The sequence below is a fragment of the Pleurodeles waltl genome, chromosome 2_1 (genome assembly GCF_031143425.1).
Source record: "Pleurodeles waltl isolate 20211129_DDA chromosome 2_1, aPleWal1.hap1.20221129, whole genome shotgun sequence".
NCBI lineage: Eukaryota > Metazoa > Chordata > Amphibia > Caudata > Salamandridae > Pleurodeles > Pleurodeles waltl.
The window spans coordinates 843,706,309-843,728,830 of NC_090438.1; positions in this window are offsets into that span (position 1 = coordinate 843,706,309).

Below are 22,522 nucleotides of genomic sequence, written 5' to 3' on the forward strand. Positions count from 1 at the left end.
AGTGTTCTGATAAGTGGTTCAGAATCTCCCCTTTTTATACCTTGTGCCAGCCTTTGTGTGGGGTAATTCCCTGATCTACAACCAATCATTCTTTCCTTTCCCCTATTCTTGGATCCCAACTGTCTAAGGGCAAATTGGCATGGGAAGGCCTGCTGTCAGGTTCCTTTGTGTGTGCTTTGGGCAAGGCCCTATGAAATTAAATCAGAGCAGGGTACAGCTCTTCCCCAGCCATCCTGCCAGGAAGACCCTCTCCCAGTTACACCCAGCTCCCAATGTTCACTGTCTGAGCCCAATACACATTCTTGATGGGGGAACAATCAACAATCCCAAGCAGCTGAGATCTCCAAAAAAAGCCTCAGAAACGCTGGGCAGGAAAATTGCATTTTTCTAAAAATTACATTTTAAAAATTATAATCTAAAATCTGAGTTTACCATTAAAGAGGTCACTTGAGTGTAAATGATTTTTCTACTTCTGCTCTCATTCTGAAATATGATAAAGTATATGGTAGGCCTAAGAGAAAGTCTAAGGCTGTACAGTGTGAAAAGCAACTTTAAGAGTTGTTCACTGCCAGAACATCAAAATAGTAGTTTAAAACTGCACTACACACTGCAGTGAGAGGCCTGAACCATGTTTTAAAAAGCTACTTTAATGAGCGGCAAAAGGAGTGCTGCAACCAACTAGTAGCATTTAATTTACAGGTCCTGGGTACATGTAGTACCACATACTAGGAATTTACAAGCAAATTAAATGTAGTTATCAGTTGTAGGCCAATTGCATCATGTTTAAGAGAGTGAGCACAGGTACTCTACCACTGGTTAGCAGGGAAAAAGTGCATAGAGTCCTCAAAGACAAGAAAACTGGGTTCAGCTAAGGAAGACAAAGAAAGGAAAAAAAATCTGTGAGCAACCTGCACAAACTTCGACGTCAACAGTTATCTAATTGCGTTATACATATGTGCTCCCTTCATATGCTACCTACATATTTCTAAGCTATGTGAAATGCCTATTCCTTTCAACCAAAACAGTGTCAAATAAAAAGTAAAATAGATCCTCTGTTCTTTGAATAATATTGTGTTCTGCTTAACCGTACAGTACATGCTTTGCTCCGTGCTAACTGTTGATACATTGCTTGCTAGCTCGTGTATTGGCAATGAGCCTGGAATCCTGGCATCTAATCGCGGAGTCACTCTGTTTGTAAAGTCTGTCTCTGAACTAATCCGTAAACATTGCTTTTAAAAAGCAAAAATGTTGCCTACGTGAAAAACAATTACTTTATGAACTAGGGAAATACAATATAACTTTTGACTATGTTGTATTATTACGTTTATATTTGTATAAAGTGCAAAGAAGGGTACACCACAATCATATTATTAAATACTTAAAACTGGTGCTTTTAACACTCAATTTAAAAAAAGGAAAATACTTTGATAATAACGGCAAGTAGAATGCCTATATAGTGTCTATAAATCATACACAGCAGTGCTTTGTTTCCAAAGTATAACGATGAAGAATTAATCATTGGTAAATACAGACAATTAATACCAACCATTGACTTTTAACGAAAAAGTGTCACTTCAGTAGCTCCCATCAATTTTTACATTTACGCGTATTGTCCTGACCAGACATTGAGGATTCTGCTAAGTCTTTCTGTCATCCTTCACATTTGCAGTTCACCGGGGTCCACCCATTTACTTGCAGTAACAATATCGCAACTGTTGTTGATAATCGAGCTAAGCCTAAAAATATGGCCATCTAATACCTCTAAAAGATAGGATGCAAATGTGTGACCCCGAATCCACCTCCTTTAGATAACATCTGGCAGCAAGAGCACAACAGTAAATATCAAGCATATAGCTTTATAGAAATATAGAAGTGTGACATAAAAGGTTGTAATTGACATGCAGACCCTGCAAACTTCTGGTTCATTCTGACTAGTTCTCTATAACTGTAAACGTAACTGACAACTTGAATTATGCCTGTTGAACACAAATAATACATAAAAAACCCATCACCAAATAGTAATGCCCGGTAAGAGTATGATTGAAACAGCTATTCTGAAACGTTAGGTATGAGCTAAGGTACCCCTTGCTGTATATCTAAGGATATTTCAAGTCACAGGGGAATTCTATGCTCTTTCCTATAAAAGAGATAACATAGTTGTAGGAATAAAGAGTAGAAGCAGAATCCAGCCAGAATGAGCCTATTTATTTATGGAAGCACAACTTTCACTACCTAAGAGTTTCTTGGCACTTATCCAACTGTGGATGGTTTTATGATGCTAAGTAAAGCTTACTGCAAGAAAATCCTGGTTTGTAAGGCCTTCCTAAGTGTTAGAATAGTATGCTGAACTCCGATTTCTGGTCGAATTACCTAGGAAATTAGGTTATTGATTGAGGGAGGTGAAAACCCTGCTCAAGCAGCAACCACAATCCTTGTCAGGGTAATCCACAAAATACGCTGAATTAACCTGTGTCTAACCCTCTGGTAGCCTGTCAGAAAAGCAGTCAGGCTTAAATTAGAGGTACTCTGTAAAGTATTTATGTAGCACGGACAAATTGATGAAGTGAAAATCCAACACAAGTCCCAAACTAATTTAAACAAAAAGAGTAGATTTGAATGAATAATCTGACACCAAAATTAATTAAATCCAATAAGTAGAACTGGAGTTCTGATTTCTTTAACTTTTTAGTGCAATCTAGCGCCTAAAAACCACAACTGCTGGTTTTTAGTCACATGAGACCAGGGCAAAGTTAAACGTTAAGTCTGACAATGAAGGAGTGCGGGTCAGATGCAAGGAGTGGATTGGGCTCAGTCTTTGCTTACCTTCACACTTAGAAAATTTCTTGAACAAAGTCCAGGAGAAGGTTGAGTTCAACGGGGCAAGGCAGCAGGCTGTTTCCAAAGAGAAGTTGTCTTTTCCGGGTAGTTGCTGGATGAAGTTTCTGTGAAGCCATTGATGATTTTGGGAAAAGCCGGATTCCAAGACTGAGGAGGTTGTCATCATCTCTGGAAAGCCAGTTGTCTTTGAGCATGGTGAAGATCTTTGCCCTTGGACTTCTACAACTTTTTGGAACTCGAAAATCTCCAACGGGATGAAGCTGGAGGCTGTAGTTGTACAGATCTCCATAAGGCTGGATATTTTCACTGATAGGTCCCGGGGAACAGAATTTGCTGCTATGGAGAAGAATGTAGAAAGAGCTACCACAAAGCCAGGCTGACTGGTGATCCACCTTGCATGGATCATCTGGCAGGTAGGTCAATGGTCTTCTGATGGTTCTCCAGGACGTTTTTCATGAAACCTTTCCTAAATCCCAGGTTTTCAGGCTAGACAGGAGCAGCACCACTAACACTACTTCCAAAGGTCCAGGACCTGTGGGACACCACATAAGGTGCCAGGACTCATTACAGCATAGGCCAGGTGCAGGGTTCAATGTTTTGGGAGTTTGTTATGTCCCTCTAGCTCACAGAGGAGGAGAGCCAACTAGCTCTTTTATTGGTACTGGGTTTAAGGAGATGGTCCACCTCTTCTTTAAGCAGCAAGGCACACCTTCAAGCGGCATTACAGTACTCTGGTAGCAGTAGGTCAGTACTCTGGGTGTCAAGGTATTCCTTCTTAAGGCTTCCACTGGCAGGTCCAGGAGTGTACTGAAGAGGTGTTCTGAGGGTCCATTATTTATACCAGTGCCAGCCTTGTTATAGTGGGTTGGTTTCCTATACTACCCCCACATCTAGTTCCTCCTTTCCCATGCTATGGGTCCAACAAGTCAGAAGTGACAAAAGACTAGTGTCAGGTTCCTTTGTGTGTGCTGGAGGCAAGCCTGTTGAAGTGACGGTGTGGCAGGAAGCAGCCCCCGCTAATCCTGGCAGGATGGCCCATCCTGCCAATACCTAGCCCCTTTTGTCTCACTGTCTAGGGAGAATACACTAAGCCCAACAGTAGAGCCATTTACAATCATGTGACCCCGGACACTGCAAAAGGCACATATGGTTAGGGCAAGAAAATGCCAACCTCCTATAGGTGGAATTTTCAGAATTGTGACTGAAAACCTGACTTTGTCGTTACAACTCATTTGAGTTTAAACATTGCATTTCTACCTGCTCCGAGTCAAAAGTTAGCACTTATTAAATGTAATAAGGCAACCTAATGTAAATTCAGGGTATGTGAGCATGTGCCCAGCTCCTTCTTCCCACTCTGCTCAGAATGGCCCATTAAGGCGCAACAGCTAAGTTTGCATTGCGTCTAGGAGTAATGCACAAAACCCATCTGTCACCCCACCCCAAATATGTGAGCAGAGACAGGCAGCAGGCACCAAATGGCTAAACAAGAAAATGGCAACTTTCTAAAAGTGCATTTTCAGAATTGCAATTTAAAATCTTACTTCACCATAATGTGATTTTAAATTGTGATAACAGGGACACCAAACTTGTAAAAGCTATCTCTTCCCAATTGGAGATTATTCTTAACTACATTAAGCAATGTAATTTCATTTATCATTATTTCCTACACAATTTTATTTCAACTCCTTACCTCCACAATTTTCTAAAGGAAGGTACTGCAGTATTGGTGGTTGGCAATGCCTGGTGCTGGGTTCACTAGTCTTTTTCTTTTGGCTTTAGTAAATTACACTCAAACGTTTAGCTCCACTCTCTTTATCGGGGTGAGCACATGTAATTATACACTTTTGAATAACCTTAGACTCAGATTTTGTTGACAATTGAAAAATAGTAACATTACTCAAATGAGTAAGCGTAAACTACCACATGTAAATTACACACAAGTACAAGTTACATTTGCGAATAGTCCTGAAAATGTGTAATTTCTGTGTAGCTAAGCTATGGTTACTCAATTTCATGTGCAGCGAATGAATTTATGTTCCTTTTAGCAACATGTCAAACTATTCAGCCTCTAAATATTTCTCTATGGTATCCTAGAGAATTGTAAAATTAACACCAAAGATATTTAGATTTAAGAATGCCTTTATGTCCACAACCATGAATTCAACCTTTATCTTTGAGACAAGCCTTCTCAAATGGCTATTGGTAGGCAAGTGCACATCAACGGGGCCTAGTGTTTTGAGCAAGAGTAGTACATTATCTGAAACAATCAACAGATCAACTTACAAAATATACAAGTTAAAACCTACACGATAAATAATAAATCTATGTAGGTTGTTGAACAACTCACCAGGGCAATCCTGAAGGCCGAGCTATAGTAATGCATGCAGGAGAAAATATGTGGGAATGCCAAAGCAAATAACACAAATTAAAGTTATAAACACAATTTTTCTTTTAGAATAGCAATTTATCTGATGAAAAGGTTCCCTGAAGATGGCAATTAATGCAGTTATAGTTTCATTGAAGGCTAAACTTTTTCTTGAGGAACTTTCTAAGGTATATATTGGCAGGGATAATGGATGATGATTTCGCCATCTAGAGGAGAAAACTTTAAAAGCTCTCACCTTTCAACAACAAACACATTTGCTGACCAATGTTCAAATGTTAAACACTATCCTTTTTTAAGCCTTTCATGTTGACCTATTCTTCTGAGAAAATAATATTGGTAGAAAGGTTATTTAAGGCTGCGTGCAACCCTCCCTTATTAGTATACATTTCAGCTCCCAGGGATGGGGTCTCGGGGCCTTATAAGGCTCAGGAAGGGGACCTGCCTGACAACCCCCATAAATAAGAATTTTTTATTTAAAGTCACGATTCCACAGAAGTCCCACGCGTTATGCTGAAATCCCGCAAGATTGTGAGTTAATGTTTTATTAAGTTGCTTAAGTTTACATTTTTATTTTATACTGGCCAGGGTATGGGGCCAGATGTATCGAGGGATTTTGCATTCCCAAGCTGTGCAAATCGGTAAATTCCACCATTTGGAAAAGCAAAATCATCTTTCATGATTTATGAAAGGAATTTGCAGTGCAATTTTAAGGAATCACAAAAATAGCGATTCCTTAAAATTGCAACTCCATTTAGGAACTTGCAAATTGCGAATTTCTAAATAGGAAATCACAAATAGGGAATTCCTATTTGTGATTTCCAAAGCACATGTATCATACATTTTCTAATTGCGAAGTGGGCATTTAGGAAATGCAATTACCATCAACTCCAATTTGGTGGTAACCATGTGCAATTTTAAAAATGCATTAAAAATGAATTTTTAAAGATGACATGTATCTCACACATGCCCATTGGGCATGTGTGTGCTTTACATGTCCACAAGTATTTTTTTGGGGTGTATCAAAAGGGGCCTTAGGCCCCCAGCACCCTGGGATTTGCATTACCTAATTTGTGAATTCTTAACAGGAATTCGCAAATTCGGAAATGCAAAACCATTTACACCTATGGGCCTACAGGCCCAAAGGGATGAATGGAGTCCCATAATTGCGATTCGGTAATAGGGATTGCGACTTTTAAGAAATCGTTGTTACCAAATCTACATCCCATTTTGCATTTCTTGAATAGCAATTTCTTAAAAATCGCTATTTAGGAAATGCAAACCGGGATGATGATACATCTGGCCCATGGTCCCTTTGGGTCCCCCAGTGAGCGCCTAGGGAGGCAGGCTATCTCTACCATGCCTCATCTTATTTTTATAAATAAGGTTTAGGATGGGGGCTAAGTGCCCAAGTCCTGCAAGGGCTGCCAGCAACATATTTCTTCATGTTGTTGGCAGCCAATCACAACACTCGCTTTGGCTAGATTCTGTCTCCTGTGGGAGTAAATTGTCCCAGGGAAAAAAGTTTCCTTGGCCAACTGGTTCAAGAGACTTTCATAAGGGTCCTTCAAACACCCAGATACACAAAATGTTTTAAAGTTAATATCTTCTAAAGTTACTGCACATGTTTACATCAAATCACATCAAGTATGGTTTTGGGGCCAAGATCTAGCTCCCTGCCAAGTAATTCTGTTAAGTAGTTTTTGCTATATCGCTTTCCAAGTAAGTCTATGAAAAATGCAAATGCATGGCAATTTTCTGTATTGGGACCACCCGCCTTTTTTTCTCATCCCTGACTTGATAAATCAACCTGAAACATTCCAGGAAGAATCTTAGGTGACTGAAATGCTTTTAGGAAAATTTCAAATGACAGTCACCACTGGGTAGTTATAGTTAGAATCATGTTCTGATAGCACATGCCTTTTTTGTGTTGCTAATAACTTTGGCACTGTTTGATGAATCTTTCCAAAATACTGCTACTTTTTGACTTGTATGTGCATGGAAAGTATAGCAGGATCCATCAAGGAGAAGCAAAGGAAATGAAGTGTGTCCCAAAATGCATTTTCCCGGTTCATATTTCCAGAGGAACTTTGGACATGGCTACAGCCTCAACTTATTTACACTAATCTTGAAAGAAAGCTAGATATTTGTCCAAAATAAAGTTTTATTTGTGATTTGGTGTAAATTCATCCAGAATTTCTTTAGCAATTAAGGCTCCGAATCTTTGTATATATCATGCCGTGGAGGATCCACAAAGCTGACAGATCTCAAGCTGAGATATGATTGGCTGCCACCCCAATAACAGTGATGTGGAAGCAGCTATCTTAGGAATACAGACTCCGTCCTGAGTTCTAAAAACAACCCAAAAAAAGTCATAAGAAGTAGGTTAGGGATACACAGACCCCCCTAGACCAGGTGGTGGAGTGCCAGAGGGGTCAAAAATGTTTTTTTAAACATTTTGCAGTGAATTAGAGGAGTATCTGGAAGGAACAAAAAATGACCATGGGGTGGGCCAAGATCCAAGGGGATGCATAGGTAATTTTGGGATGGCCTGGGGCTGATATTTTAATGAAGGCGAGGAGGGCCATTTACTTCCCTTCCAGAGCCAAAAAGGCCTCGAGGGTCCCATCCCCAAGGGCTAACATGTTTGTAAAAGGGGCCACGTGGCCCCTTTCCCCAAGCCTCCTAGAAGACACAGGAGACCCCATCCCCTGGGGCTAGTATTTAAATGAAGGGGAAAGGGCCACGCAGTCCCACTCCCTGAGGCTTATAAGCATAAAGGGTCCCTTCTCCTGGGTGTGAGCATAAGTTAAAATGGAGGGTGGGGCCACACTGCCTCCCACCCCGAGCTAGTATAGGCCGTCAGGATGGGGTCGACATATTTATAAAGGGGGGCACTTGGTCCCCTGCCCCAAGTGTCTAAGGGGACCCTATCCTCTGTGACCTGCTCTATTTCTCTGTCCTGGGGAGCCCACCCATGGATCAAAGTAATATCCCTGCTGGCATCAGTGCGGGCAGGATACATAGGTGTGCTCCCACCTGGTGGGTGCATTTCTAAGTCACCCGCCACATGGGAACAATCATACCTTCCCTGCTGCAACAGCGCAGGCAGGGAAGGCAAGTCTGCTCCCACTTGGTGGGAGATGTAAACATGCTCCTGCCAAGTAAGAGAAGATTTCTGTTTTGTTGCTGACACACCAGTGGGCAGGGAAACATAATAGATATTGCTCCCATCCAGAGGGAACATGGACAAAACAGCTGTTCCTTCTTTGCGGGAGCAACGCAGGCTCCTGCACCATGTGGAGAGCCAACTGGGGCTGCAGGAGCCATGGGGCTCCTCTGGGGCCCCCAACATGCTGCTCAATGGTTGCTCCTGGTGGGCACCGGGGCAGACACCTATAATTAATGCAGACGCCGGGAGATGGGGTACCAGGGGCTGTAAAAGGCTCAGGCAGGAGGGCCATGTGCAAAGCTGATGCACCACTTTTTCTTAAATATGGGCCGCAAAGTATCAGAATCTGGTCAAATTTAAGAAAAAGTGGTGCATAACTTTGATGCACCACTTTTCTTGTGCGCCCCTACCAGCACCTTATGAAATAAACCATGGTTGTGCCATATTTATAATACAGCGCAACATGGCGGTCGTTGGCACAATCATGTCAAAATTAGTTAAATTAATGTGGCGCTTTGCTACACTAGTGGCAACAATTTGACAATAGTGCAGCAAAGTGCAAGGAGGTCCATAGTTTTCTATGGGAGCATCATTTTGATGCCTGCTCTAAAAAATTATGCCAAAAATGTCACAGTGAAACCTTTTAAATTTCACTTTGCCATTTTTGTGGGCCTGCCAGTGCTGAAATGCCCCCCTTGCATACATCATGGCTGGTGCAGGCATAATGTGGCGCAAGGGCTTACAAGGTGGTGCAATGCATGCATTACACCACTTTGTGAATATGGAGCAACAGAAAAGCCACTTATGCGCAGTCATTGTGTAAAAAAATGACACTATGATGGCGCTAAGGTGGCGCTAGAGGCTCCTAAATGTACCCCTAATTTTTTTTTTTGATCCTCATTAACCTTCTAAATTTCCCTCACATGACTGGGGGGGAAGGGCGGAGCAGTGAAGGTTCTAACACAACTGCTCACCACCCATCTCCGATCTCATCGCCCCTGTCTGGGACAAACTTTCCACCGGAAAGCATGGGAAAGAGTATAATCATAGGATCACATCCTACCTATTCATACCTCACCCCTTCCCAACCATTTCTTCAGCGGATTCCAAAATCTGATCCTCCTACAAACCTCATGACAGTCTAACTTAAGATGGTAAATTAGAGAGTTTTTCCATTCAACAAAAAGTAGGGGGAACAGGGCTGATCCATTTCCTACAGATCTCCTTTCTTGCCACAAGCATCATATAAAACAACAGTTTAGCTCCATCTCTACCCATCTTCTGTGCCTCATATGAACAGTTAAACATCACTATCAAAGGTCTTACCTTCGGGCTTGTGGGAAGAATCTCCTTAATTGCATCACCCACCTCTTGCCAAAACTTACGGAGTGGAGGGCAATCAGTAAACATATGTAGATCGTCAGCTGATGCTGAGACACACTTCTAACACCTCACCACGTTATTTTGTCTCAGCCTGGACAATATTTTGGGAGTCCAAAAGGCTCTGTGAATCGAAAATAAATGATTTCTCCTTAAAGCAGCAGGTTTAACAGTATTATACAGAAGTGTAGTGGATACTTGCCAAAGGTCTTTAAGCTGCGGCTCCGGCAAGCACTCCCTCCAGATTTCTTCCGGGAGGTTAAATTCACCATCCACAATGTCCATCATCAGCCAATACGATAAAGCCACGTCTTTCTTCATCGGAATATCCAGCTGAATCTGGTCAACAAGTCCATTAGTACTTCCCACTTCCTCTGTCACATTCCCAACCCAAGTCTTTATCTGAAGGTATTTAAACTTAGACAGCCTTCCTCCTCCCTCCATATTGAGGTTATCAAACTCCCTAAGTTCACCATTATAACAGAGATGCCTCCATTGCAAAAAACCTGCCTCTTTCAGAGGAATAGCCAGGGCGTCTTTAGTCCACTCCTGGGAGCCTGGAGAATCCCAAATCGGCGCATACTCATTATAATATGGCAACCTTGTGATCTTCCTCACCTTATGCCACAACACTGCCCAATCATGTAATATCTTAAATCGAATTTTTTGAAAGAACTTCGAATCCCCAAACTTATACAAATAACTTATCTGGACCTCCTGACCTTCCATCATAGCAATTAACACCTGCCCCAGCTCTGAATGATCTAATGCATTAAAACTCTGTCTTACATTTTTTAACAAATAAGCCCATGCATAGTACTGCATATCAGGAGCCACCAGACCACCTTGTTCTTTCTTCCTCCAGAGCTTTTTCCATGATATACGAACACCTTTAGATGCCCAAATAAAACTGCTAATTTTCCCCTGCAATTTCTTTAAAGCAGCCTTGTTAAACATTAATGGCAATGCATTGAAAATAAAAGTTAATTTGGGAATAATCACCATTTTTACAACATTAATCTGACCTATTATAGTTAGTGAAATATTAAGCCATTTCCTCAGTAAAAGGTCCACCTCCCTCATAACCCGAGCAAGATTTGTTTCCGCCATTTTACATATATCATGTGTTACAGTGATCCCCAAATATTTAACTTCTTTCTTTATCTTCACTACATCTTTTAGTTCCATATTAAATGCCATAATTTTGGTCTTTTAATTATTAACAGCATAACCAGAAATTCCCCCAAAATCCTCGATTAACTCTTGTAGAACTAGTTTGGCCTAACTTAAATTCGCAGTATAAATCATTAAATAATCCGCATATAAAGAAACCTTCCTGACCAGATCTCCACACCGGAAAGGAAGTATTCTCTTATCTCTCCTAATTCTACAAGCTAACGGTTCAATATAAAGGTCAAATAATAATGGGGATAATGGGCACCCCTGTCTTGTCCCTCTTTCTATTTTTACCGGAGGAGTGAGCATACCATTAACCAAAATTCTTGCACTTGGGTCATGATAGATTTTTTGCAATGTTCTAATAAATTGGCCTCCAATTTTATATGATTCACATACCGTAATTAAATAACTCAAATTAACCCTGTTGAATGCTTTTGTTGCATCCACCATTACCACCGCCAAAGGCATATGCATCGAAGTAGATAAATCAATCGACCCTACCAATCTCTGTGTCAATTCATGCATATGCCTACCCTTCAAAAACCCTTTCTGGTCTGTGTGTATGAGTTTCCCTATAACCATCCCTAGTCTATCAGCCAGGAGTTTAGCAAAGATTTTATAATCACAATTTAACAGCGATATTGGGCGGTATGAATCACACTTCCTGGGGTCTTTGCCGGGTTTTAAAATTAACGTAATAATTGCCTCTTTCCAAGAAGGAGCAAGATTCTCACCCCCCTCATAATATTATCACATAATTGCTTAAGAACTTTAGAAGTACTACCACCCAGAACTCGATAAACCTCCATGGGTAACCCATTTGGCCCTGATGCCTTCCCCAATTTGCCAGCTAAAATGACCCATTCTACCTCGCTCTGCTGAAACAGATCATTAACCGCACTTCTCTCCTCTTCATTTATAGTAGGTAAATCTAATTCCCCAAGCCACCCCTTCAATACCTTCAAAGGCGGCTTCAAATCTTCTGTATATAAGACCTTAAAGAAATTGAAAAAAAGCTTCTTCCACCTGCTCACCACCTTTTCTAATCTCACCCGAGTCTTCATCTCGAATTTCTGTCACCGATTCCTAACCCTATCTGAATTTATCTTCCAAGCCAACAATTTACTGCTGTTCTCACTATACTCAAAATGTATCACCCTATTAGCTTCACATTTCAATCTGATCCTGCGGTCCAAAAGAGCTGCCAACTCCAAACTAGCTGTCCGACATTGCTTATGTAAATCGTCAAATTCTTCACCCTGCTCCTTACTTAACATTCCCTACTCAAATTGTCGTATTTGACTCTCCAACCTGCTTTTTTCCTCATTATATAAGTTTCTCCTGTGTGCAGCTATCCTAATCAGACATCCCCTCAAAAAGGCCTTAAATGTATCCGAAACTATCGCTAAGGGAGCTGAACCCAAATTTATCCTACAAAAATTCCTCTGTATCCGCCTGCAATTCCGTAACCACCTCATCTTCCAAAAGCAGAGTTCTGTCTAAAGTCCACCTTTTCCCCCCTTTTTCGTTGGCAACCTAAGATCTAAACTGACCGCCGAGTAATCTGATAAATGGGCCCTAATATGTACTACTGACTCAACAAAGTCCCTCAAAACAGTATCCAAAAGGAAGTAATCAATTCTGGACTGATGCTGATACTTCTTATTATTATAAGAATAACCTCTGTCTGACCCCCTCTTATCCCTCCAAACATCATATAACCCCCATTGGGACATCATTACCCGAATTTGACCCTGCATTTTCTCATTTATTTTGGATCTACTACCCGCTGATCTATCTAATTCGTAGTTCAATACAACATTAAAGTCACCTGCCCATATTATTGGATCTAAATATTGCAAAAGAAGATCTGAAAGTTCCTTAATGGGCCTACATTATCCCTATAAGGACCGTAGTATCCTACCAAGGCAAAGACATATTCAAAAGCAGAGAGCTTCCCCAACACCCACCTCCCTGAGTTATCTATGGGACCTTCCAGAAAAGTAATATTAGCATGATTCCTAATTAGAACAGCCACCCCTTTAATACCACTCAAACAATTTGAACGAACTATCTGCTGAACCCACCCGCCTGACTTAAAAACTTCAAACCATTCCTCCCTAGACAGATGGGTCTCTTGTAAGATCAAAACATCAAACGGGGCATCCTTCAAATATTGCACCAACCTTTTCTGCCTGCTCTTTACCCTAAGACCATTTACATTCCAAGACAGGAGTCTCAGATTCTTTACTGCCATTTTCCGACATCAAAACCACCTACCTTCTTCCACCCCCCACCCATCACTCCTCCGCCCCCCCAGGTCTACCTACCACAATGAGGATCTTTTTTTCCTATTATGCTCCCCACCCAGTGCTCCCCACCACCATCCTCCATCCCCTCTCCCATCCCCCCTCCTCCCCAGGGAACCCACCCAATCATTAACCTGACCAAAGTCAGAGGAGGGTCACAGATCCTAAAAAATCTCCTTACCGGGAAAAACAATAGAAGCTTAGGTCAGACCGTTCTCATTCCCGCTCCCTTTCTCAATTTCCCTGATCAACTCGTCCACCTCCTTCCAGTCTGTAAAATTATACATTTTGTTATTCACCATAACCCTTAATGAAGCAGGGAATTTTAACTGAGCTGTTGCACCCAGTTTTTTCAGCATGTCTATTCTTTTACCCAGCTCCCACTGTTTATTTAAAGTCACAGAGGCTAGGTCTGACCTAATTTCAAATGGGGATCCGTTTACTGACAATGATTTCTTTTTTAACGCCAGAGCCAGAATATGTTCCTTCAGTGAGTATGTCTGAAAATAAACAAAAAATGTCCTTGGTCTATCCCTATAGGAAGTCATTTTTGCCAGGACCCGGTGCACACTCTGAATATCTTTAGCAATGTCCTCCTCTGCTTCTTCCAAATTCACCTCCTGCTTTATCAATCGGACCATGAAGCCTTTTAAATCACCTTCTTCCAACCCTTCCGGGACCCTGAGAAACCTCAGATTATTCCTCCTCTGATTATTTTCTAAGGATTCCATTTTAGCCATTACCCCTGCTTCCCCTTCTTTTAAATATCTTATTTGCTCTTTATTTTCTTCCACCACCATCCTTAACTCGCCCACCTCCTCCTCCAAAGCAGCTGTCCGGCCCGCCAGGTCGTCAATTTTCTTCCCTAAGTGTAGGAAAGTACCATCTTGCCTGGCATGTTACCCCCATTTTTCACTGTATATAGGTTGTTTTAGTTGTATGTGTCACTGGGACCCTGGTAACCCAGGGCCCCAGTGCTCATAAGTGTGCCTGAATGTGTTACCTGTGTAGTGACTAACTGTCTCACTGAGGCTCTGCTAATCAGAACCTCAGTGGTTATGCTCTCTCATTTCTTTCCAAATTGTCACTGACAGGCTAGTGACCATTTTTACCAATTTACATTGGCTTACTGGAACACCCTTATAATTCCCTAGTATATGGTACTGAGGTACCCAGGGTATTGGGGTTCCAGGAGATCCCTATGGGCTGCAGCATTTCTTTTGCCACCCATAGGGAGCTCTGACAATTCTTACACAGGCCTGCCACTGCAGCCTGAGTGAAATAACGTCCACGTTATTTCACAGCCATTTTACACTGCACTTAAGTAACTTATAAGTCACCTATATGTCTAACCTTTACCTGGTAAAGGTTAGGTGCAAAGTTACTTAGTGTGAGGGCACCCTGGCACTAGCCAAGGTGCCCCCACATTGTTCAGAGCCAATTCACTGAACTTTGTGAGTGCGGGGACACCATTACACGCGTGCACTACATATAGGTCACTACCTATATGTAGCTTCACCATGGTAACTCCGAATATGGCCATGTAACATGTCTATGATCATGGAATTGCCCCCTCTATGCCATCCTGGCATTGTTGGTACAATTCCATGATCCCAGTGGTCTGTAGCACAGACCCTGGTACTGCCAGACTGCCCTTCCTGGGGTTTCTCTGCAGCTGCTGCTGCTGCCAACCCCTCAGACAGGCAGCTGCCCTCCTGGGGTCCAGCCAGGCCTGGCCCAGGATGGCAGAACAAAGAACTTCCTCTGAGAGAGGGTGTGACACCCTCTCCCTTTGGAAAATGGTGTGAAGGCAGGGGAGGAGTAGCCTCCCCCAGCCTCTGGAAATGCTTTGTTGGGCACAGATGTGCCCAATTCTGCATAAGCCAGTCTACACCGGTTCAGTGACCCCTTAGCCCCTGCTCTGGCGCGAAACTGGACAAAGGGAAGGGGAGTGACCACTCCCCTGACCTGCACCTCCCCTGGGAGGTGTCCAGAGCTCCTCCAGTGTGCTCCAGACCTCTGCCATCTTGGAAACAGAGGTGCTGCTGGCACACTGGACTGCTCTGAGTGGCCAGTGCCACCAGGTGACGTCAGAGACTCCTTGTGATAGGCTCCTTCAGGTGTTAGTAGCCTTTCCTCTCTCCTAGGTAGCCAAACCCTCTTTTCTGGCTATTTAGGGTCTCTGTCTCTGGGGAAACTTTAGATAACGAATGCATGAGCTCAGCCGAGTTCCTCTGCATCTCCCTCTTCACCTTCTGATAAGGAATCGACCGCTGACCGCGCTGGAATCCTGCAAACCTGCAACATAGTAGCAAAGACGACTACTGCAACTCTGTAACGCTGATCCTGCCGCCTTCTCGACTGTTTTCCTGCTTGTGCATGCTGTGGGGGTAGTCTGCCTCCTCTCTGCACCAGAAGCTCCGAAGAAATCTCCCGTGGGTCGACGGAATCTTCCCCCTGCAACCGCAGGCACCAAAAAGCTGCATTACCGGTCCCTTGGGTCTCCTCTCAGCACGACGAGCGAGGTCCCTTGAATCCAGCGACACCGTCCAAGTGACCCCCACAGTCCAGTGACTCTTCAGCCCAAGTTTGGTGGAGGTAAGTCCTTGCCTCACCTCGCTGGGCTGCATTGCTGGGAACCGCGACTTTGCAAGCTTCTCCGGCCCCTGTGCACTTCCGGCGGAAATCCTGCGTGCACAGCCAAGCCTGGGTCCACGGCACTCTAACCTGCATTGCACGACTTTCTAAGTTGGTCTCCGGCGACTCCTTTGTGCAACTTCGGTGAGCACCGTTTCACGCATCCTCGTAGTGCCTGTTTCTGGCACTTCTCCGGGTGCTACCTGCTTCAGTGAGGACTCTTTGTCTTGCTCGACGTCCCCTCTCTCTGCAGGTCCAATTTGCGACCTCCTGGTCCCTCCTGGGCCCCAGCAGCGTCCAAAAACGCCAAACGCACGATTTGCGTGTAGCAAGGCTTGTTGGCGTCCATCCGGCGGGAAAACACTTCTGCACGACTCTCCAAGGCGTGGGGGATCCATCCTCCAAAGGGGAAGTCTCTAGCCCTTGTCGTTCCTGCAGTATTCACAGTTCTTCAGCCTAGTAAGAGCTTTTTTGCACCAACCGCTGGCATTTCTTGGGCATCTGCCCATCTCCGAGCTGCTTGTGACTTTTGGACTTGGTCCCCTTGTTCCACAGGTACCCTCAGACAGGAATCCATCGTTGTTGCATTGCTGATTTGTGTTTTCCTTGCATTCTCCCTCTAACACGACTAGTTTGTCCTTAGGGGAACTTTGGTGCACTTTGCACTCACTTTTCAGGGTCTTGGGGTGGGTTATTTTGCTAACTCTCACTATTTTCTAATAGTCCCAGCGACCCTCTACAAGGTCACATAGGTTTGGGGTCCATTCGTGGTTCGCATTCCACTTCTGGAGTATATGGTTTGTGTTGCCCCTATCCCTATGTTTCCCCATTGCATCCTATTGTAACTATACATTGTTTGCACTGTTTTCTAAGACTATACTGCATATTTTTGCTATTGTGTATATATATCTTGTGTATATTTCCTATCCTCTCACTGAGGGTACACTCTAAGATACTTTGGCATATTGTCATAAAAATAAAGTACCTTTATTTTTAGTATAACTGTGTATTGTGTTTTCTTATGATATTGTGCATATGACACTAAGTGGTACTGTAGTAGCTTCACACGTCTCCTAGTTCAGCCTGAGCTGCTCTGCTAAGCTACCATTATCTATCAGCCTAAGCTGCTAGACACCCTATACACTAATAAGGGATAACTGGGCCTGGTGCAAGGTGCAAGTACCCCTTGGTACTCACTACAAGCCAGTCCAGCCTCCTACACTAAGTCTTCACAGAGACCCCTAATTTCCGCCTGGTTGGCATTGGAAGTCTCAAAGCCACCCTTCAGTTCCACAGATAATGCTTTCAACATATCCGCAATTGAATGCCCCTGATCTTCTCCGACGGATTGAAAATGTTGTACAACATTTACCTCCTCTTGCTTTTCTCTACAGATCTCACAGAAAAAGAATACTGCGAAAACCCTCTCCCATCTACCCAGAGGTCTGGGCTAATGCCTCTTGAACTAGCAGCAGACTCTAACTTGTCCGATTCATCCAACTCTTGCATACTCGCACCCCGATTGACATTCTGGGTGATCCTGGCAATACTCGAAAATAAGTCCTTACTGATGGGGTAACCCGGACTTTTCTACAGTTCAAACCTCCAGCATTCTTCACATCCAGTCTCTTTGTAACTAAACTATTATCGTATTCTGCCTTACTTCTCGCTGTAGAAGGTTTCTAGAGGGGGACCAGACTTTCAACTTCCACTCTTTTCTTACTTTTTTTAGAGCTGCGCAGGGAATACGCGACTTGTCCCAAACTATTTTTAGATGCCACCTTCCCCCCTTCCTTTCTGGTCCCCACTAGCCCCTTTACCCTGTCCACCATATGGTCTGAATTAATTTCTACAGTGCTTATACCAAAAGAAGCATGTCCCTGGTGCTCAGAACCTTCAAACCCTTTAAATCTTGTTTTTCCCCATCAGTACCTGAAATTACCAAGTCAGGAATCCTCAAAATCCTGCTGTTCTTTCCTGAAGGATCCGGCCCTGTGCTGGCCCTGCTCTGAGTTCCCCGATAGGGAACACGAGCCGCCACCTCCCTGACCCAAAAGATCTCCAGGGAGGCTCTCAACAACGGCATCACCCCTTGCTCCAAAGCGTCCTGTGCTCCCGCCAGCTCCTTTGCCTCCCTTGCACCGCCCTAAAACCAAAAAACGCAAAGCGGACCCCCACTGCTGACCCGTCAAACCTTCATGTTTCCCCGGTAAGGCATAATTATTTCACTGCGTAATTCACGGAACAGAGCCCTCCCCGACCGGCTCCTTTAGACGGCCGCCATGTTCTCTGAACCACTTCGCCCCCCACATGCACTCTTGAACTAATAAAGCAAAAAATACAGCTGAGACTTCACCGCTGTTGCTGAAATGTGACCATACACTCTAATACACTCCTTAAAGAATTCCCACATTCGCAGCAATGTCTAGGATTGCCATGTGACAAGTTTTCTCCTGGCACCACCAGTATTTTAATGTCCTGGTTGATAAAAAGATAAGGAGAATTATCTAAAGCCACTATTTTTAGCCTTTACCTGTACATACTTTAACAAAACATATAATTAGAAGATACTTTTAAACTTTCCCCTGTCCCACTATCCAAAAATACCAGCACAACAAAGCAATGGTTTCTTCTCTCCCTCCCTAGTGAGCTCAGCCCAAATCTGCACAGTGTCCGTGCAGCAAAACTTCTCTTCACTCCTCTGTCACCGTGCTTCAAACCCTGCTTGTTATCACTCGACTTCCGCTTCTGTTCCGATGCCGACTATCGTGCCTTCTCCCACGATTTCCCAGAGCTTCTCTGTGTCTTTGCATGCTGCAGCCACCCACCACTCTCACAAGTCGCAGAAAGACAGCAAATCGATCACCGAACCTACCTTCCTCACTGGTTGGCAGTCTTGTGTGCCTAGGACAGCCGCATGTCATTGAACACCAAGCCTCCCATGCCCAGCGGTCAGAGGTGCTCCCAGAGCTGTCCGGCTCCCCTGGCGATCCTGAAGCGCTCCTGCTGCACTCCCAGAGGGGCTCCATTGGCAGGTGAGCAAACAACATCCACTCCGTTAGGTGACGCGCGCCCTCCTCCGGCTCCCAGGAGGCTGGCAACACTAATTAAACATTGTTGGAGTGGCGCGTGTGGTGAACTTTGCTTTGAAGAAGGATCTAGAGCTCTGAGTAAAAACTCGAGTTGATTATTAATTACATTTATTTAATCAGCGGTACAGAGAGCGACCTGCCACCAACTAACGACAAAGAACTCAGAGCAAGTTATTCGGTTCAGCCGCGGAAGAGAGTCATGTCTTTACTCACTCTCACACATTGCAGACAGTTTACCCGGAACTCGGCACGAACATGTCACAAAAAATCCTTTCGTATCCTTATGTTTGCCTTCCTGCACTGTGCACTCTTCCCTCAGAACAGAAAACTGTCAGACAATCTTACCAGCATGCCCTCTCCTGAGCACTGGTCATGCTTGCAAGCAGCTGTTCTACTCCTGCTCAGCTCAATGCTGCCTTCCTCGGTGTGCTGCTGCCTCTGCACCGGCTGTGGTCAACGCTGCGCGTCACAGTGACCTCGTCAACCCGCCCGGCGCTCCTCCACCGCTGAGCCTGTGTGAGAGGAGTGGGCAGGGCTCGGTATGGTCGAAGGTCACCGCTTCGCCCTGGCTGGCTCCCTCGGTGCTGGCGTCTTTCTTCCTTCAGGCTGCCTGGCCGAGGCTGCGGTGGTCGCCTGTGCCTCGCTCGGAACCAGCGTGACTGTAAACAAACCCTGCGCCCGGCCAGCCCCACTGCTGCTGACACGCTCTGTCTCTCCCGGAGACGCTCAGCCTGCGCTGGGCACAGCCAGAGCCCGGAGCGGATCCTGCTCAGTTTGGAGCGGAGCCCATAGGAGCCGATGTCGGACGCCTGCACCTCGCTTCTTGCCTTCGCTCTGATTCTACCCCCTAAATTTGTTGTTGTTTCCTGGGAAGATTTAATTTGCCACTAGACAATTTAATTTTGTACTTACTGCTTTGAGCCATGACTGTAGTCTTTGAAACACTGAGAAACATCTACTTTGGTTTTGGTGGTGCTGGTGCCATTGATCCAGTGTTGACTACCCTTCCACATTTTCCGGCTCAGGAGAGTGTGCAGCACGTATGATGTGTTGCCTGAAAAAAAGGATGAGGGATTAATGCCAATAATGCAACAGATTTCTTCTACCCACAGGCCACTTACATGGCAGGAGCCTACTTCTTTCAGGTCATCGTCTTTACTTTTTCTCTTGTTGGCTACCAGTATGAGCAGTAACACTTAGCAAAAAGGTCACTGGACTATGGTTTCAGCTAATTCATAGACCTCTGATATTTTGTGCCAGCACTGTCTTGTGCACCTACAAGCAGTTATAATTAAGAAATACAGTGAGATCTAGCCATTCTAGTCAATAAAATGCACCATCAACATGATCATTATAACAATAGCATGTACTCATATTTAAACTAACTTTTTTTTAGACAGTACACTACTTACATTGAAGAAAAACTAACTCAGTGTTCTTAAAGGGCCCATGGGACCCCACATGAGTCAGGGGGCTAGGGCTAAAAATGTATTAAACTGTTGGAAGAACTACTGATGTTCCTCTAGGGCTGATGGGACCCATATGGGAGTTGGTACTCGAAAGACAAAAAATGATAAAACAAACAATGCCAACTGGCTCCATGCTGGAGACTGGCTAGATGTGGCAAGGCATGTTTGTGCCCCATAAAAGATTTTGGCCCTCCCACGATGTGGGAAGAAAAGGGACCAGGCTGTAATTGCTGGTGGCTTGCGGGCCTTTGAGGGGAAATATGTTGGACCCCGGGGATCTCAACATGGTGGCTTATGATCAGAGGTGGATTGTGGCCACCTGGGTTGATCAGAGTGACTGTCCAGACTTTTTTTTCTGTGTGCGATCTCAAATACTGGGGGTCCCCCCCCCCCTCAACATGGCACAAGACAGTAAGATCTCCTGGAGTTGAACTTTGCCCAAGGCCTTAGAAGCAATAAATGGCAGACAACCTGGGGCCGTGACTGCAGGCTGTCAGAGACCAAACTGGGGTCTTGCAGTAACATTGGCAGACAACAAGGCTACATGGAGAATACCTGGCTGGGTGCTGGTGTCCCTTAGCTGTGCAATCTATGCAGTTCTGACCCACATATGCACTGGACTGGTTGAGCATTGTTGCAGCAGTCGTTGCCTGTAGATGACTCTTGAAGAGGCAAAGTGAGAGGTGGTACAGCCATCACATGTCTGAAAGTGTGAGTGCAGAGACATCCTTGTTTGAGAGAGGGATATGCCCCTTACACCTGCGAACCTGGGGTGATGCCAAGTGCCAAGAAATAGCTGGGATGTCATGCTTAGGGCCTGTGTCTGGCTGCCTGTGTCATCTCAACACCTAGACGCTCCGGGGACTGGCCAGTCAGTGCTTCACCCCGCTGGTAGATCACAAGTTATTCTACCCTAGGTACACTCTCTGACAAGTCATGGCTGAGGGCAAAGAACCCTTAGCCAGTAAACAAGACGCACTGGATAAATTTGCCCTTACCAGCAGTCTTGTTCAAAACCAATGCTCGTGAATGGGATTCAGGAAAATGGGCAGGGCTAACTGGGGTACCGCAGCATCACTTGCAGCCATCACCCAATTAAGGGACACAATAGAGGCTAAGATTGGTGATATTTGGGTCAATGTCATCTTGCTGTGCCATGATCTCCAACAGGCAGCAGACAGGATAATGGAGGTGGAAACTCCTGTCTCTGACTTTAAAAAAAAAAGAAGCAAGCCCCTAATCACCCAATGATAGCTTGCCTTTTAAATTACAATGACAAGGACATGATCTTCCTTTTTGCCTGCAGTCATGAATTTCTGCTTTTTGAATCAACCAAAATTGTAATCTTTTGTATTACACAAGGCTCATCCAACAACAGCAGAAGTCATTTGTCAGGGGCAAGAAAAAACTCTGCCGCCTGGACATTCGCTACATGCTACTATACCCCACCAAGCATTAAAGTATTCTTCCAGTCTCACATCTTCTTCTTTAAGATGCCGGAGGAGATTTGGAGGAGGGCTGAGGAGTGGGCCAGCATTCGACTACATATCTTGCCATGGCAGGGGATGTTTGTTCCCCCTGTTTCATCCTTGTGGGCCTTGCCAAGCCACCCCAAAATGGCACCACATCTAGAACGGACACAGATCTCACTTTAGGTGGTTCTGGAGATCAGCATCGCTGCTTATCCATAAAAAGGACTGCCAGAGCAGAAAGGAAGAAAATATCCTGACTGTGGTGGGAGTGACGGTGGAGTGAGGCCACATCCATCCAGCCAGTGTCCCTTCCTCCTCTTGTCTGGCCCACTGTGACCTGATCATTCCTTCCTTTCTCTTCCAACACATCTCAATTTGACCTATCCCCACGAGTGCGGGCGACCCTCCTGTACACGTGTGAAATGATGTTTCACTTCAGGGTCTGGAAGTGGGCTGGTTAATGGATCTGGAGGCACATGTAAAACCTGGGGTGACAGTAAGGTTTCATGTTAAGAGGCCACCCCTAGAATGTTGTGCTGTTTTGTCTTGATTTTATTGATCACTATTTCCTGGGGTCAGATACAGTAGGGA